Below are 18,472 nucleotides of genomic sequence, written 5' to 3'. Positions count from 1 at the left end.
ACTGATATACTGTGAAACCCTGTACACATCTGGCAGTTTCCTGATACAATGTGAAATCCTGTACACACCTGGCCGGATACTGATACACTGGGAAACCCTGTATACACCTGGCAGGTTCCTGATACAACTGAAACCCTGAACACTACTGACAGGGCCCTGATTTACTGTGAACCCCTGCACACACCTGGCTGGTTTCTGATAGACTGTGAAACCTTGTAAACTCCAGGCAGGAACCTGATACACTGTGAAACCCTGTATGCACGTTTCATGTACCTGATGCACTGTGAAACCCTCCACACATGGCAGGAACCTATAAACCCTCAATCCCTGTACACACATGTCACGATCCTGATACACGCTCAAACCCTGTATGCCCCCCGCCGGATTCTAATAGACAGTGATACCCTGTACACACTGTAGGATTTTGATAAAGTGTGAAACCCTGTGCAAACCTGGCATGATACTGATACACTTAGAAATCCTGTATGCACCTGGCAGGATCCTGATACACTGAGAAACCCTGTATACACCTGCCAGGTTCCAGATACACTGTGATACCCTGTGCACACCTGGCATGATCCTGATACACTGTGGAACACAGTACAAGCATGGCAGTGGTCTGATAGACTCTGCAACCCTCTATATCCTTGACACGGATCCTGGTTCACTGTGGAATCCAGTACCATCCTGGCCGGTTTGCAATACACTTTGAAACCCTGCATACACCTGGCAGGGTCCTGATACACTGTGAAACCCTGTATACACCTGGCAGGGTCCTGATACACTGTGAAACCCTGTACACACCTGGCAGGTTTCTGATGGATTGTGAAACACTGTACACACCTGGCAGTGTCCTGAAACACTGTGAAACCCTGTAGACTCCTGACAGGTTTCTGATACACTGTGAATCCCTGCATACACCTGGCAGGATTCTGATAGATTGTGAAACCCCGTGTGCACCTGGCAGGAATCTGAAACACTGTGAAATACTGTACACACGTTTCACAAACCAGATACACTGTGAAACCCTCTACAAACATGGCAGGAACCTGATGCACTCTCAAACCTTATAAGCACATGTCAAGATCCTGATACACGCTCCAACCCTGTACATACCCAGCAGGATTCTGATAGACTGCGAAACCCTGCACAAACCTGGCATGATCCTGATACACTGCGAAACCCTGTATACACCTGACGGGATCCAGATACACTGTGATACCCTGTACACACCTGGAAGGATCCTGATACACTGTGAAACCAAGTACAAACCTGGCAGGTTTGCATTACACTGTGATAACCTGTACATACCTGGCAGAGTCCTGATACACTCTGAAAAACTCTGTACACCTTGTGCGGTCCCAATACACTGTGAAACCCTGCAGACATTTGCCACACTTCCGATACACTTTGAGACTCTCTACATACCTGGCAGAATCCTATTCCACTCTGAAACCATGGACACACCTGGCTGAATTATCATAAACTGTGACAATCTGAACATAACCAGTATTATCCTAATACATTTAAAAGGGTGCCTCTCTGCTCCTGGGATACGAATATAACTACATTCTGAGACTTCTATATTTGGATGTTGTCTGCTAACTGAGATTTTGTTTTAAGTGAATTGAAAAATATTTGAGTCGATACCACAGTCACAGGCCATTTGGTTCTGCATCTCCTCTTTCTAAGCTGTATTCCTGGAAAAGTTTTTTTTGTTTACCCAACTTTCATTAATGTGTTCATCTGAACCATTCCTTTGGTATTGTGATCCATGCTCTAAACCTCTCTGGAGTAAAGATGTTTCACATGAATTACCTTCTACATTTGTTGGTAACCATATTATGTTCTAGATGGATACTTCCATATTACATATGCTATGTTAACCATCAATGATAGTAATAATATGAAATACTTTTATGATGTGAACCTTGCCCTGATCTCTTCTGTGGTGGAGTGAGTCCTGGCCTATTCAATGTTGCTTGCTAAACACAACCTTTCACATAGTTTAAAATGTTGTGAATTGTATTTCTATCTCTATCATGTATAGTATATAGAAATGAGAATATTACTGTAAGGTTTGACACAGTAACAGTGAATTAATTTGTGAGAGTAGTCACATTCATCTGCTACCCTTGTCCTTCCCAACTGAAGGTACAGTCTAAAGTTTCAGGAAGCAGTGCATCTTTTGGAAGCCATGTGTGTCCACGGTGGATGGAGTAAATTTTGAAAGTATTACAAGTGATCCCAATCCAACAATGCACTAATCTTAGCAAACAGAGAGAATTCCATTTGCACTTCTGGACTTGCAGTTTGTAGGTAGGCTTTGGGAGACACAAGGGGCTTTGCCCGTGAGAATTTGTAAGATAATGTCTGTTATGACACTTATTATAAACCTTGCAGGAAATATATCAACTTCAGAAAAAAATTACTTTACTGAAACTAAAGACGTTGAATTCTTTCTCAACCATCCTTCATTTACAAGCGATGTGTTCATGCATGGAAGCTAAACTTACACACAAATCTGTATTGAAGCTGTACACAAAATGCAACACTTTACTGTTTTCTGTGAAAAGGTATTTAAACATTTTGTTTTCTATCGGTACTAATGTCACTAACATGGAGAGCCACTTTCTGTCTGTTCCAGTTGAAGACATTCAACAGAAACACAAGGAGATGGAGTCCAAACTGAAACACTGCGAGTGAACACTATCCTAATAAAGGAGAAGGTGAAGATATTCCAGTTGGTTGATCGATACACTAAGCTAACGGTTATTACGACTGATCAAGATCGGACACTTGTAGAACATGAACTGCTAGCAAGAGTCCGAGACCATGAAGCGTGGAGAGAGAAACATCTCCAGAGCCAACTGCAAAAAATCCGAGCTGATCAACTCTTCTATAGAAGTTTTTCTCTCCGCAAATCTAATACTGGAAGTTGAGCACTTGTGAGCAGATTCCTGGGAATTGGAAAATCAACAATGGTACAAAAGATGGTTTATGACTGGGCCACTGGGAAAATATACCCAGAGTTCCAATTTGTATTCAGTTCTAAATTTCGGGATTTGAACATTGACAAGTGGAGTATAAACATGAGGAATCTGATATTGGATCAGTATCCTTACTTTGGGAATGTTCTGGGAGAACTCTGGAAGAACCCAGAGGGATTGCTGTTGATGGTTTCATGAATACAAGGACAGTGTTGAATTTTCTAACAATCGGAGAAACACAGAGCCTCAGTTCACGTGCACTGATCCCGAATGCTAGAGTGAAGTGTCTGACATTGTGTGCAGTTTGATCCATCACAAGCTGCTCCCTGGATGCACCGTGATAGTGACCAGCCGGCCCACTGCATTCCATTTATTGGAAAAGGCTGACATCAGCATCTGGACTGAGATCCTGGGATTTGTTGGTGATGAACAGAAGGAATGTTTCAACAGTTTTTTTTAGAATCAGATGGTGGCAGCAGCTGTTTTCAAACACGTGGAGGAGAACGAGATCCTGTCCACCATGTGCTACAACCCTTCGCACTGCTGGATCCTCGGTCCATAACTGGGTCCCTTTTTCACACAAAGCGACAGGAAAGAGCACCATGCTCCCAACGCCATCACCCAACTGCATTCCTATTGTATTTACAACCATGGCAGTCAGATTGAAAGACCCATGATGTGTTTCTGAAGCTTGGTGAGATGGCCTTCAATCACCTCTCTGAGAAGAAGATTGTGTTTGGAAATGGAGATTTGATCCAGTATAATCCGCAAACTTCCCAGTTCCTGTCTGGATTCCTGACAAAACTTCTGGAGAGAGATGATTCTGCACAGATTGTGTGTCACGCATTCCCACGCCTCACCATCCGAGAATTCGGTGCGGGCCTTGCCTGACTCCTGATCCCAGGGACATTCAGAAATTGCTCAGTGAGGCCCATAGTAAGGAAGATGGGCAATTTGAAATATTCATCCGGTTTGTTGTTGGTCTCTCCTCCCCAGAGTCAGCTCGTCCCCTGGAAGAGGTTCTGTGTCCATCTCTTCATCAGACAGTCTGTCAGGTCACCGATTGGGTGAAGGATGTATTTGAAGGACAGATTGGAAATACCTGGTCTAAAGCTAATGAAAGAAACATCCTAAATCCATTGCACTAACTGTTTGAATCTCAGAATAAATCACTCGCACGGAACTCTGTGAAAGATGTGTAAACGTTTTCATTTCGTGACTTGAGACTGACCCCATTGGACTGTGTAATCCTGTTTTGTCATTGAATTCTGTGATTCACTGAAAAAATTTGATCTTGAGAACTGCTACATTCAGTATGAAGGACGACAGCGATTGGGACCCGTACTTCACAAATGCCGAGAGCTACGGGTTACTTTCTGTCTCTAACTTATGATCACATTGTTGAATAGCCAAGGATTGTGCCAATTCTCCATAATGAAGGGAAACGAATAAGTTAGTTGTACCAGAAAGAATCATTTTTAAACACAGAATTTACTAAGAATGAAGATTAATGATGGATTCCCTGAAGAGTGAAGAATCCGAAAAGGATTCTTAACAATATGATGGAATTTTATTGTCTTTTCCTGATCAGCCAATGCAAGTCACCAAAGCGATGATTTATTGCTCAAAATTGCATAGCAGAATGCAACAGTTCTCCTGCTCCTCTGAACTGTATCTTATACAATATCGAGGTCAATGTTGTTTCATGTTTCCAACAACTTTTCTTTCGTAGTGACTTATTCCCATTACAGACCAGGACCGAATGCTTATGTATTTGACATAAAAAGAGTCCATTTGCTTTTTTTTTCTCACCAATTTGACAGAAGACTGGCCAACGATTTTTTTTCATGAATTCCCCTAATCTTTGTGTGCATTTCTTCCTCCACCTCCACTGCACCAGTAAGTAGTCTATGGATTACTTCTATTAACGTGTGATCAATCCTTTGCTAACCATTGTCTCCAATTACATGATGCTATTTGTCTGTTTGATTTGTGCTGATATTATCTTTAAATTAACAATTATGGGTCCTGCAAGAACACAACTTTATTTCTGTCACTTACTTTTCCAAGTGTCAACATTTTTCAGCAGCTGCATTTGATATTTTTGGCTTCATTCCTCTTGAGAGACGAACAGATTTTAATGGTGAATCATTTTAATTTAATTTTAACCATCACTTCGCTCTCACACTCCTGAATCCTATTCATGTCTTCATCTCTGTCTGTATTTTTAAATGTATCTCATTTATCTCATTTCATTTCAACGGATTTAATTTCCTGTACCACCTTGATTTCTTAGTTTTAAAGTGTTTTCTACCTCCCTATTTGCTCTTACAAGGAGAACAGCTGGAATCTGTCCCCTCAGTATAGCTCCTCCCTGTTCCAGGACTGATGCCAGCATCCTTTGAAAAGACATGATTTTATCCCATACGAGCGCTTTCACCAAGTGTTAATACTTCTGAACTAAGGACCTGTCCATGGTCCGCTGCAATTGGATTATTCCTCTTCCTTTCCATTTCCTCCACAGTTACCACAAAGCCTTCCTTAGCCTGAGACCTAGTAAGGGACATAGTTTACCAAACTTTAATTTGTAGCTATAGAAAACGCTATCTATGTTCCCAGTTGGACAAATCCACCTTATTGCTACATTCTATTCTGCTCTACTCTGTGTTTGACACCCGATAATGTTGTCTGCATTGTAACTGTCCTACCCACAGTCTTCCTCCTTGACCTGAATTAATTCATCAAACCTCTTGGCTACGATCAATATCTGAGGGATTGCCCTCTGTAATCACCGAGCCCTTACCATCAAGCTGCCTTACAGTGATGCACGTCACCTTGAAGCTGTGCTTCCTACTCGAGTTTATGGAGAAAGTCATGCTCAGGGATGAGTCACCGACCTGCTGTCCAGTGAGGTCTATCATTGATTTTAGCGGCATTCACTTGGGTTTTGAACAGAACAAGACTTCTTGCCAATGTTGGGAAAATCTGTTTATTTTCAGATGTTTTTCAGTGTCTCTGTGCACAATCAAGATGCAAAGGAAAAAGGCAGGCAGCATTTGATTCAGTTTGTCTCTCACTTTTTTTTAGGTATAGGCTGGGAAGCAACAAAGTGGGAGATTTAGGAGTGAAACTACTGTCTGAGATTCTGAGGGATCCTGACTGTAAAATGCAACAACTCGGGTGAGTATCATACTGTGTGTGATTGTTTCTAAAAATCTCATGGGAGGGAAAAACGTCCTGATGTCTTGGTCCACGTAGGTATCAATGTCACTGGTAGAATTAGGAAAGAGATTAAGCATAGAGAGTACGAGGAGCTAGGCAGCAAATAAAAATGCAGACTCTCAAAGATTATAATCTGTAGAATACTACCTAAGCTACTTGAAAATTGATGTAGGATGCATAAAATTGGGAAATACTTTTTCAGCAAATGGTGTGAGAGAAGTGGGTACTGGTTCACAGGGCAATGTGAGAGTACAGTTGGCCAATGAGAAAGTGGGAGTGATACATTTCTGGCAGCCTGTACCTGAAGTGTGCTCTTTCAAACTGCAGAACTTGGGAATCATTGAAAGTCCACACCAACCCTCCAAACAGCATACCACACAAACCCATCCCCCTACTCTATTACTCTCCATTTCCCCTGACTAATGCACCTAACCAACATATCCCTGAACACTATGGGCAATTGGCATGGTCTATTCACCTTACCTGCACATCTTTGGATTTTGGAAGGAAATTGAAGCACCCAGTGGAATCCCATGCAGACATGGTGAGAATGTGCAAACTCCCACACACAGTCGCTCAAGGCTGGAATTGAACCGGGCCCCTGGTGCTGTGAGGCAGTTGTGATAACCACTGAACCAACATACCACCCACCAGGAATGAGAGAGGCCTTTACAGTCAATAATGGGCGCAAGGGATTTCAAGATGGAAGACGTAGTTCATCAAAAAAAAGGTTGAAAGGAAAATGATAACGTGAGAAATGAGAGTCAGAGAATTGCAGGAAGGGACAGAAAAGTAAAAGAAAGCTAGGAATACAACAGCCATCAAAACTAATGTCACAAAGTAAGCAAAGAGAAAAGTAAAAGCTCCATGTCTTTCACAACAAAGTGAACAAATGCAAAACTCACATTAAAGTGAATCATTATGACATGAGGATTCTTAGAGGAAAGCAAAAACCCATAGGAGTGGTCTACAGGCATACTAATGATAACCAAAGTGTAGAACAAGGCAGACAAGAAGAAATAGTGGGTGTTTGTGATACCTGTCCTAACTGTCCATCTTCCTTCTCCCATCCACTCCACCTTTCTCTCCGACCTCTCACCTTCACCTCCTACTTCATCTACCTATCACATTCTCAGCTACCATGCACCCCCTCCCAGTTATCTCTCAGCCCCCTTGGGCCACCCCCTCATTCCTGATGAAAATCTCATGCTCAAAACATCATTCTTCTGCTCCTCGGATGTTGTCTGCCCGGCTGTGTTTTTCCAGCAACACACTCTTCAACTCTGATTTCCAGCACTCACTTCTGCCTGCTTGTGATAATGGGATAAAAATAACAGTTATTGACTTGAAACTATACATATAGACTGTACAAATCAGTTTGGAGAGAGTATATCAATCGCTTTTGAGAGAGTTTATTTGAGCTGCATGTTCTGGAGCAATCGGGCAATTGGTTATACTTTTATGATGTTATGAGAATTGTGTGAAGTGGCAGGATTTGTGAAACAATCTCCAAGTAAAGACACTTCTGAGAATAGAATAGATGACATAGATTACATACAGTGTGAAACAGGCCCTTCAGCCCACATGTCCACACCGTCTCCCCGAAGCGCAAACCACCCATACCCCTACATTTACCCCTTACCTAACACTACGGGCAATTTAACATGGCCAATTCACCTGGATACTGTGGCCAATTCACCTAACCTGCACATCTTTGGACTGTGGGAGGAAACCAGAGCACCTGGAGGAAACCCACACAGACACGGGGAGAATGCGCAAACTCCACACAGACAGTCGCCTGAGGTGGGTAATGAACCCGGGTCTCTGGCGCTGAGACAGCAGTGTTAACCACTGTGCCACCCACAAAGAGCCGGTGCGCATAGAATATAATCCCAAAGCGTTGATTCTCCTGCTCCTCGGAAGCTGCCATTTCTCAGCATCACACACTCAACTCCGACCTCTTGCCCTTTCTCCCACTTACGTTTGGATTTGCTGGAAAGATTCAACAATGTCTGTTTTGCTCTTTCTCTCACTGTCTGAAATCTCCTCAGTAAAGAAGATGCCCTTCACTGTTACATTTACTGGGCCAGCATCAATTCTTTTTATCAGAGCACCCTGAAGAGTTATTTTGCAACAGGAAGCAAAGGGCAGCTACAGGACAGTTATCCACGATGGTGCCCCACAGAATGGTATTAGGTAAACTCATTGCATCAATGAGAGCAAATACAGGTCACCAGAAGTGGTTTATTTTAAGAATCCCTGCAGCGTGGAAACAGAACCTTCAAACGTCCGAATGGTAACCAATCCGACCCATACCTTATTGTCATCCATTTACCCCCGACACATTGTGTCACGAGACCTACACACCCCCACCCCCACCTACCACCCCTGCCGCCTACACATAGCATGACCACACAGAACGCTGAAAATGCAGACCCTACTAGGAACACACAGAATGCCTCAGCATTGATCAAACAGACTGACAAGGAAAACCAGACATGACCACAGTCACTCGCAGACCAGGTACCCGTCAGCTGTCCCAAAGCCCTAAGGGCAGTCTGGAACCCCAGTCATACCAAAGCCACACAAAGGAAAGGTCAGACAGAGAGGCACCAGAATATCTCACTCACTGGACAGAAATGATGGAAACACCTTACTCCCACGAAAAGGGACATCCTCACTTACTTACCCTTGGAGAGAGCTGGAATCTCCTGATCCCATTAAGAAATGAATGATGCTGCCAGACGCTTCACAGTATTGACATTCAGGACATGCTTCTGATACCTGCTTTGCGATTATCACCATTGTAACTTGATTACTTGACTATCAAGACCGTTGTATTTTTACGATTTTTAATTAGCATTATACTGTATTCCTATAAAAACTGGCTTGATTTGCAACTTGGGTAAGAGAATTCCAGTTACATGGACAGACTGCCTGTTCTGTTTTAGCTCAGTCAATTTCTCTTCCACGATATCGCTGTGTTAATAAACAGTTCGTTAATTTCACTTTGATCTGTGTTTTGTGATCTCTGCTTTATGAACTAATTTCTCCAAAACCCATGCACCTAACCTACACAGCCCAGAACACTCGAGACAATATAGCCTGGCCAATTCACCTAAACTGCACGCCCTTAGGAGGAAACCCATGCAGAAATGGGGAGAACGGGCAAACACCACACAGGCAGTGGTCCCGAGGCTGGAATCCTTGTCCTGTGAGGTAGCAGTGCTGAGGACATGCCACAATTCCCCGGAATGGCCAAATCAGCTGACGTAAACCTAGGCCCAATTTAATATGGCATCAAATTTCCAGCAGCTACAGGAAAACTCAGTCTGGTCTATGCACATACTCACTTTGTACTCCAGCCCAGGGGCTGGGACATACCCCGGGGTGTATGGCGAATGAATGTGTGTAGAGAAAGATTTCTAATGTGAGCTGGCTGTGTAGTAGAGAAACTACAAAGGGGCTGGTTCAGGGAGATAAAGTGACCAAGGAAAGAGCAATTAAGCAGGGGCCGTGGAGGTGATACATTGAAGACACTCGAAATTTGTTGGGGACAGTGCAATATTGCAGGGGGTGCAGTGACAAGACAAAGAAATAGGGAAGGAATGAAAAAGTGGGCGAGAATGACAGAAAAAAGAGAGAATGGTAAAGAATGTAGACAAAGACAGAAAGAGGAGAGAAAAAAGACAAAAGAAAATGCTGTCAGTATGAGAGAGGGAAAGAGAGGTAGAGTGTGCGAGTGCCAGACAGAAAGAAAAGAGGGAAAACAGAATCAGAGAGACAAACAGGAGTCAGGGAAAGGTGCAGTGAGTTTAGAGAGGGGATACTCTCCATTCTGGTTGGCCCCAAGTCTCTCGATTGTCTCTCACATACCGTAGGCCAAGGTGAGGTGTGCACATGATGGAACCCAGAGTCTATATTAGAGTGGTGCTGGAAAAGCACAGCAGGTCAGTCAGCATCCGAGGAGCAGGAAAATCAAAGTTTCGGACAAAAGACCTTAATCAGGAATGAAGGCAGGGAGCCTCCAGAGTGGAGAGATAAATGGGACAGGGGTGGGGCTAGGAAGGAGGTAGCAAAGAGTACAATAGATGAATGGTGGCATAAACCGCATCATCCACAAACATTTCCGCTCCCTCCAAAAGGACCCCACCACCAGGGCTATATTTCCCTCCCCAACTCTTTCCACTTTCCACAAAGACCGTTCCCTCCATGACAACCTGGTCAGGTCCACGTCCCCCAGCAATCTGCCCTACCATCCTGGCACCTTCCCCTACCACCGCAGGAGTTGCAAAACCTGTGCCCACACCTTCTCCCTCACCTCCAACCAAGGCCCCAAAGGAGTCTTCCACATCCATTAAAGTTTCACCTGCAAATCCACCAAGCCGCTTATTGCATCCATTGCTCCAAATGCGGTTTCCTCTACACTGGGGAGACCAGGCGCCTCCTCGCACAGCCCATTAGGGAATATCTCTGGGACACCAGCACCAATCAACCCCACCACCACGTGACGCAATATTTGAACTCCACCTCCCACTCTGCAGAGGACATGCAGGTGCTGGGAATGCACCATCACCATTCCCTCACTACAAGACGACTTGAGGAAGAATGGCCCACCTTTTGCGTCAGAACACTTCAACCCCAGGTCATCAATGTAGGCTTCACCAGTTTCCTCATTTCCCCTCCCGCCACCTTATCCCAGTTTCTAACTTCCAGATCAGAACAAAACTCATGACCTGTCCTACCTGCCTATCTTCCTTCCCACCTATCTGCTCCACCCTCCCGTCTGACCTATCACGTTCATCCCCACCTCCTTCTATCCTTTGTACACTTTGCTACTTTCCCCCACCCTCCTCTCTGACCTATCACTTCCATCCCCACCCCCATTTACCATTCGCAACACCTGCTTAATGCACCTGAGCAAAGAGATATTGGCTGCCAGAACCTGCTTAAAACTGGTGAGGGAAGGTGTGCTGGGAGAGTGAGGGGGAGGTGTGAGAGAAAGCTGCAGCTAAATAGTGTCGTCCAGAACTTGTCTGTCTGTAGGGAAAGGCTAAATACGCTGGAGCTGTTTTCTCTGGAGCATTGGAGGCTGAGGGGTGACCTTGTAGAGGTCCATAAAATCATGAGCAGCATGGTTACGGTAAACAGTAAAGCTCTTTTACCTGTGGCAGAGGGCAAAGCTTTAGTGTGAGAGAAGAAAGATATGAAAGAGACCAAAGGGGCAACTTTTTTCACACAGAGGGTGGTAAGTGTATGGAATGAGGTGCCAGTGGAAGTGGTGGAGGTTGGTACAATTATAACATTTAAAAGGCATTTGAACTGGTATATCAAGAGGAAGGGCTTAAAGGGAGATGGGCCGATTGCTGGCAGGTGGGACTAGATTGGATTGGGATATCTGAACGGCATAGATGGGTTGGACTCAGAGGTCTATTTCCATGCTGTATATCTCTATGACATTAAGTCAATTTAAAGGAGCTTCTGAAATAAGATTGAGAACTGGGTCATTGGGAGGGTTCAGCGAGGGAATCCAGAAGTGGTTAGGTTATGATTCACCCGTCATCACTTCAGTTGGGTCGTGAAAAGTAACAAAGAAATGAGCCATTCGTATCAACAAATTGAAAGGAAACAAAGCCATTTATTGTTGAAGATAAAATAGCACTCGGAAGACACAAACTCTTTCCTGGATATTTTTACGATTTAGAAAATATAGTTCTGTTTTTAATTTTGTTCAAATTAAATTGTGTTCAAATATAATCATCTAGACAAGAATAATTTGATTTGGGATAGTCAGCACGGTTTTGTGAAGGGGCGGCCGTGCCTCACAAACCTCATTGACTTCCTTGAGAAGGTGACCAAACAGGTGAGTGAGGGTAAACCCGTCGATGTGGTGTATATGGATTTCAGCAAGGCATTCGATAAGATTCCCCGCAGGAGGCTAGTGTAAAAAATGCAGAGGAATGGGATTGTGGGAGATGTAGCAGTTTGGATCAGTAATTGGTTTGCTGAAAGAAGACAGAGGTTGGTGGTTGATGGGAAATGTTCACCCAGGAGCCCAGTTAGCAGTGGTGTACGACAAGGATCAGTGTTGGGTCCTCTGCTGTTCATCATTTTTAGAAACGACCTGGATGAGGGCGTAGAAGGGTGGGTTTGGAAATTTTCAGACAACAATAATGTCGGTGGAGTTGTAGATAGTGACGAAGGATGTTACAGGTTACAGACAGACATAGATAAGCTGCAGAGCTGGGCTGAGAGGTGATAAGTGGAGTTTAAGTGAGGTGATTCACTTTGGTCGAAGTAACCGGAATGCAAAGTACTGGGCGAATGATAAGATTCTTGGTAGTGTAGATGAGCAGAGAGGCTCGGTGTCCAGGTGCACAGATCCTTGAAAGTTGCCACCCAGATTTACAGGGTTGTTAAGAAGGCATAGAGTGTTTTAGCTTTTATTAATAGAGGGATTGTGTTCCGGAACCATGAGGTTATGCTACAGATGCACAAAGCTCTGGTGCAGCCGCACTTGGAGTATTGAGTACAGTCCTGGTCACTGCATTACAAGAAGGATGTGGAAGCTTTGGAAAGCGTAGAGAGGAGATTTACTCAGATGTTGCCGAGTGTGGAGGAAAGGTCTTACGAGGAAAGGCTGAGGGACTGAGGCTGTTTTCATTAGAAACAAGAAGTTTGAGCGGTGACTTAAGAGAGACATATAAGATAATCAGAGGGTTAGATAGGGTGGACAGGGAGAGCCTTTCTCCCAGAATGGTGACGGTTAGCACGAGGGGACACAGCTTTAAGTTGAGGGGTGATAGATACAGGACAGATGTCAGAGGTAGTTTCTTTACTCAGGGATAAGTAAGGGTATGCAATGCTTTGCCTGAAACGCTAGTAGATATGCCAACTTCAAGTACATTTAAGTCATCATTGGGCAAGCATATGGATTGTACATGGAGTTGTGTACGTTAGATGGGCTTCAGATAGGTATGACAGGTCGGTGCAACATCGAGGGCGAAGGGCCTGTACTGCGCTGTAATGATCAAAGTTCTATGTAAATGTCTGGATCAGAGAGATCATTTAGGAAAACAGGATCATGTGATTGTATTTCCCACTCGGCCCTGCAGTAAACAATGGTGCTTTCCTCCGGGTACCCGATTTCCTCACTGAGAACTGCTGCCTTGGGATGAATGTAGCTTTTGTGCCTGTATAATTCCTCTTTTGGTTTTGCTTTTATTTTTCAGCTTCCTACTAACTGTTGCTCGTTGCGAACAACACTCAAAACTGCTCTGCTCCTGCCGTCTCTTTCATTTTGCTACAGTGATGGAGTCACCCATTAGATACGTGGCAGCTTGCATCTCATCCACGTCCTTTCGGTCCATTGCACAGGTGAAATCCTCATTGCACTATCGGCTGCAGCTAGCGTTGACTCAACAGTTACTTGGATTTATTCACCAATTCAATCACCTTTATAACTGGATATTTCACTGCGCACTTTAACTGGTCTCTGAACTTTTTCTGGGTCACCACATAAATAAAAGCATTTGTGCAACAACTTAACTTCTGCAGCATATATGCCACTTTTCGAAAGCGATCATGAGCAGCAGAATCCAATGAATAACTAGCATTAAAGAAATACAAAATATACATCAACCAGAGAAGTATGAAACTGGCAGATATGGCAAAGAGTAAAATCACAGATTTCTTTCTGCTCTCTACCTCTGGGTCATTTTCCATTCTTGCCTGTACCCTCAGTCCCTCCCGTATCTTCGTGGCCTCAAAGATATATCTGACAGTCAGAACATTGATAAAGAGAATAAAAGTGAATGGGAGAAGTGGTGTTAAAAATTTTTCAAAATATCTAAAACTTGCCCACCGACGATCTTTATAATAACTGAATGTGTTAGAACAATACCATGGAACATTGTTACTGATCATTCTAGGTTTAAATCGAAAGTAGTTGGGAATGTTCTTTAAACAGAAGAAAATGCAGATTGTTGTTAAAACACTTGTTGCAGTTTTCTCTGTGCAATACTGAGATTTCAACTGATGAAAACAAATGGCGACAAATCGGTCAAAAGATAAGGCAACGGTGAACCAGACCGAACAATCAATGGTCAAGCAGCTCAGGACATAGGTAACACTACAAACAGGAGTGATGTCCAGGAAACACTGTGGATAATAATAAGATGTAAATCGACGGAGTATGATATTAAAAATGATGAACAGTAGATCAGATGCTGCCATGGCCACCAGATGGCGAGTGGTGCATGTAGAAAGACCACACTTGCCCCGAACTAAAATTGCAATCGCCACTAGACTAACTGTAACAGAGAGAGAAAGGAAATTTTAAAAAATGCAGACTTGAAATTACTGACCAAATACTATTCGTGTCTGGGCTCAGACTATAAGTCATGGCAAAAAGATAACCGTTGTTCTGTGTCATTTAAAGTTTAAAGAATTTGTACTACAGCAGCAAACTCTCTCTAAATGTATCATTTGCAGTTTTTATAAGACATAGTGAAGAACATGAGCAGTGGTTTGCTAACTGAAACACAGTCATGTACTAATTTCTTTTTTGGGACTGGCAGCAATCTGCATAGCTTACACAGACTGGCTAGAGTTTCCCATAAGACTACTCTACTCACACCAATACTCTACTCAGTATGACAAACAATGGGAGACACCTAACACAGGCGTTAATTGGAAATTTTCTGTATTTGCTTTCAGAGCCTCCACAATTAATTTTGCCTCCAGAATTGTAAATCCACACGATATAAAGAACAGTACAGAACGCTGAATCACTCCACCATGTCCAAGAATGGATTCTCCCAACAAATGAATGAATAATGGTGAGGCGTTGAGTTTCCTCCCTCGTGTAAGGATTGACCATCCTGATAATTTGAGCAATGAAAGCATTCAGCAGTGAATCTAACCACCATGTCCCAGGTTGGATACCACTAAAATCGAAGATCTTCCACATTTGGCTCAGACTCCTTCCGCTTGTCCAATACTGTTCCACACAGCTATCACCTAAAAGAAATCTTGTTTAGAAGTCCAACACTTTATCTGAGAACAAATATAGCTTCCTTCCTGATGTCCAAGGCCACGCTCCCAAATTCCTCTCCTTGTGAACGGAGGTTCCCAAAGCAGACTCAGAGCTATTTGGGGCTCCAAGTCTCCATAGATTCACTGACATTCTCCATAGAGATCACCAGATTTATTCCACAGCTTGGAATCAGTGACTATTAGCCACATATGTAAATTGATCGCCAAAGACAAAATAACAATCCCAACAGAATGGCAATGTAGAGAAACTGCACATGGGCCATTATCATTTGGGGAACACGAAACAAAACAGCAGCAACGAAGGACAAGGTGAGAAACAGTCTGTTGGACACAGTTGCTTGATCCTCTGTGGGGGAGCTGCTTCTACACCACTCCAGATCTCAGTGTTGGTCCGACTCACATCTCTCTTTGACAATCAAATAACTCAACACTGCACAGAAATGTGATGCTGTGGTCAACAACCCTCCCGACAATCTGTCATCACAAATATTACCCCCACCCACACACATTAAATGACTGACGAAAACATGGAAGATGGCAAAACTATTCTGTGCTGCTGCTCACTTATCACCACGTGACAAGCTGCTAATCTCACCCACTGCCCACGTCGTGTCTGGGCTCCCATTTGGAGCAAGCTGCCTGAGCAAAATTCACCAACATAATACCCCTATATCAAGGAATGGGAAGCCCCAGATGTCTCTGAGAAATGGGCCTGGAAGAAAATCCATCTGATGGATGATTTGGACAGACACCTGATGGAGGGGCAGCGCTCTAAAAGCTAGTGCTTCCGAATAACTCTGTTGGACCATGACCTGGTGTTGTGTGATTTTTTCACTTTGTACAGCTGATTGATAGCAAGCATTGAGCTAACAAACACACACATAGAGAGAAAGAGAGAGATGGGGCAGTCTTGCTGTACCCTTCCTCAAACAAGTCAGCACACATGCTCAGTTAAACTTCATCAAAGTGACTTCAGTGTAAATCTATTCTGCTCAGGATAGAGAAACAGACAATGTTGCACACAACTGCTGAGTCTCGTAATTGGTAAACTATTTGCTTTAAACTCAGTGAGTGAAGACACTATTCTCTGACACGGGGATTTATCTTGTTCAGTGGAAATAAAATGATTAACAATCTCAGATAGAAGTAAGTATGAATAAACATGAAGATCAATTATAGACAGAAGTAAATATGATTAAATGCAGAGATTTATACAAGGGACGTTATTCCAAGACTTACCAGGAACACCAACAACAGCAAGGATGGTCTCAAACACCTTTTCGACCCTTTCCCTGAGAAGATGCATTTCGTTCTTTGTCAGACAACTTCCCCCTTCCCGTTGCTAGCAATCTATCCGAATTGGAGAATTCTCTTCGAATTGGTGATGAGTCAGTCTCAGAAATGTTATTTTATGTTGTGTGGCATCTCCACTGGGAAACTATGATTACACCTTCAGATTTTTACAGCCCCATTTTGAATAAACATTAGTTTACAACAGCAGGTTAATTTTAATTATGTGATGTCATTGAGATTTGAAGCCGTGTTTGAATACCCCAAAGGCTGGTTTAATCTGATCCTACTATGTCTCAAATGTGAATTGCAATTTTGCATTAATTAACATTACTTGTGTTATTTCACTCACTATCAGTCCTACCAATATCAAAATACATTTTGATATATCTTTCATTGATGCCCCTCATTGTGCTGAGTCTATTCAGTCATTCAGTACCTCGTGAAACTTCTTGAGAGCTGTTCTATTGCATACATACCACTTGCTTTCCTTGTGAACTCAGTTTTTAACTCTTTTGGAAACTCTGTGTGTGAATGAGCACTCCAATACAGAACCTGACGCTCATAATGATCAGAAAAAACAACTAGAACTTACACTTGATTATATTTTCTCAAAAGCAAGACAAAAATAATCAGGATTTTATCTTCAGAATTGTATAAAATACAGAATGAGAGAACAGAAGAGACTCTCAGAAACATCATGTTCTCCTCACCAAAATGATACAACATCTCCATTCGTCCCACACAGACAGAGACACTGGAACAGGCATGGTCTCTCAAACACACACACACACACTCACATTCACACTACACACACACACACACACACACACACCACACACACATGCACACACACACACACACCACACACCACCACACCACACCCCACACACATATAATCTAATCAATGATGAATATCACAAATAAATAGGGACCAGCCCCCACCCCACCAAGTAAAGGAAAACATCATAATCAAACACTCATAATGCAGAAGAATGTCCTCTGTATGTTACAAACACACACACACACACACTTAAAATATTCTCCTTCCTTTGTACTTAATACCTTCATTTGCATGGGAAAACAATGGCCCTCCGCTCATCCTTCGTTTCTTCAAACTTCCCACTCAAGTACACTCACACCCTCGTGATTAGTAAAGAAGTGCCTTGCTGACTCAAGTTAATTCAAATTAATGGGGTTGGACCGCTCTCACTTCGTCTTTCTGCATTCCAATTTCGGAGGATCAAATAGAAACAAAATAATATTTCACTGTATTATAGTTAAAAAAACTTAAATCTTCATTGGGTCATTGGATCAGAAATATCACATTGGATTCTAAATCAGCCAGGAATCCAGGTACGAATTGGCTCATATTCTGATGCTTCCGAAGTATTAATGTGGACCCTTGCCAAATCCTCTCATGACAGAAAATTTAATTCCTTAAATATGTGGAATTATGACTCAAATGTTGACCATTAAGCCATTGTGAACTATAATAACAACTCATGTTGTTTACTAATGCTCTTGAGAAAAGAAAATTACTGTCCTTGCCTGGTCCTGGACGTCAAGTCAGTCCCACAACGTCAGAAATTGGGGTGGTTTTCTGGAGATCAGCCAGCTAAGCTCCAGGACTTCACTGCCAGAGTTCTCAAAATTGTGTCCTAGACCTAACTATCCTTTGTGATTGTTATCATTGACCTCCCCTCAATCATTAATGCTTTAATGTTCGCTAATACGTGCACAATGTACAAGGGCAGTGGGGAGAGGTCAGGTAATTACAGGCCAGTTCGGCTGAAGTCATTGGTGGGAAAATATTGGATAAAGACTAAAGAACAGGATTCATTAGAAAGGAAATTGATCAGGGAGAGACAACATACATTTGTTGGAGGATGACCCTGCCTGACAGATTTTAG

The sequence above is a fragment of the Hemiscyllium ocellatum genome, chromosome 40 (assembly GCF_020745735.1).
Source record: "Hemiscyllium ocellatum isolate sHemOce1 chromosome 40, sHemOce1.pat.X.cur, whole genome shotgun sequence".
Classification (NCBI taxonomy): domain Eukaryota; kingdom Metazoa; phylum Chordata; class Chondrichthyes; order Orectolobiformes; family Hemiscylliidae; genus Hemiscyllium; species Hemiscyllium ocellatum.
Note: the sequence above shows the minus strand (reverse complement) of the source record.